Below are 1,682 nucleotides of genomic sequence, written 5' to 3' on the forward strand. Positions count from 1 at the left end.
CGGAGCGGCTGGTAGTTTCGAACTGCTGACCTTAAGGTTCACAGCCCGATTCGTAACCACTACGCTACAATGCTAATTTATATGACTCTTGCTGACTATATACACTTGAAAACAAGGATATCAGTGATTAAAATAGTGCTGCACTAATGATAAATATGTGAGTGAGTGAATGAACAGTGGTTGAACAGTTCAGATTGAAACAATAATAAAAATTTTAAAAAGCAAAATAAATACAATTTTCTGATAGAGTTATTTTAGATCATACTTGAAACTTCTTCACTTCCCAAACTCATTTGATTGATGTTACACTTAAATTTAGGTGAAGGTTTATCTCAGGGAAATGAGGGCATGTCCTTATCTTTCCAAATGCAATTTTTAAAAAATCAAAACACAGACCTTTTGACCCTAGCTTACATATTCATTTTTAGGCTTAAAATAATGAAATTACACAAGTACTAGGTTGATGGTTCATAGAAGAAACTGTGCTGCTCCATGAAAACTGACAGGGCACTTTATACAAGACAGCATTAAGCAATGACATACACAGTCTCTTGTCTAAGAGATCTCTGCATTGGGCCCCTGCCTGACCTCTCCTCACTGCCTCCCTCACCCAGCATGAGCAGTTCTGTTTGTAACCTATTACTCATTGGTTACCAAGTATGATTTCAATGATTTGACTGTCTTGGCCCTTAAAGAATCAGTCATTTAAACCTTAAAAACAAAGCACCAAACCTAAGGAATATGTTTTTACCAAGGTGCAGGAAATTACCAAGCTGCAAAAGTTCCCAGTTAATTTCTTTAATCTACTCTTAACAAAGTGGTCAGTGGGAAATTTCTAGAAGTCAAAACTGATCAGATGCTACTTTCAAATTTTTAAGCATTTTCTAATTCTGAATATTTTTACCAATTCTGTACAACCCAACAGCCCAACATAGACAGGATTTCACTTTCTTAAAGATATCTTACTTTTTCCTGCCTGATATCCTTTTCACATGGTATTTTTCTGTTTAGCACAATTTGACATCCATCTTACATATGCTTCGCTTAAATCTTGTGTACTCTTAGGCCTCTGCTCAAGTCCTTCATTGTCAAATAAGTCTATTCTGGGTTATCAGAGTAGGTTCAATCACTTTCACCTTTGCCACTGATTTCCAGGGACGTTGGTTCTTCTTGAAATTACTTATCACACACACCATTTACTGGGTTATGCTTCCCTATTAGGTTATAAACTCCTTACGGACAAAGATCTGATCAGGTCATTTTAATTGTAACTCCATCACCTAGCACAGTGGTAGACAATCATGTTTCATTAAGGAGTACAAATGCAATCTTGTTGTTCCTGTTGTTAGGTACTGTAGTCGGTTCTGACTCAAAGTGACCTTATGCACAACATAACAAAACATTGACCAAGCTTGCTATTCTTCTCCAGGGACTGGTCCTTCCTGATAATATGTCTGAAGTATGAGAGACAAAGTCTTACCATTCTGACATCTAAGGAGCACTCTAGCTGTAATTAGATTTGTTTGTCCTTAAATTCCATGGTACTTTAGTCACCAAAATAATAACTCAAATGCATTGATTCTTCTGAGCTCTTTCTATTCACTGTCCAAATTTCATATACATATGAGGTTATGGAAATATCATCATTTGGGTCAGGCACAGCTTAGTCCTCAAACTGACAT

This window comes from Chrysochloris asiatica, unplaced genomic scaffold, assembly GCF_000296735.1.
Source record: "Chrysochloris asiatica unplaced genomic scaffold, ChrAsi1.0 scaffold00149, whole genome shotgun sequence".
Classification (NCBI taxonomy): Eukaryota; Metazoa; Chordata; class Mammalia; order Afrosoricida; family Chrysochloridae; genus Chrysochloris; species Chrysochloris asiatica.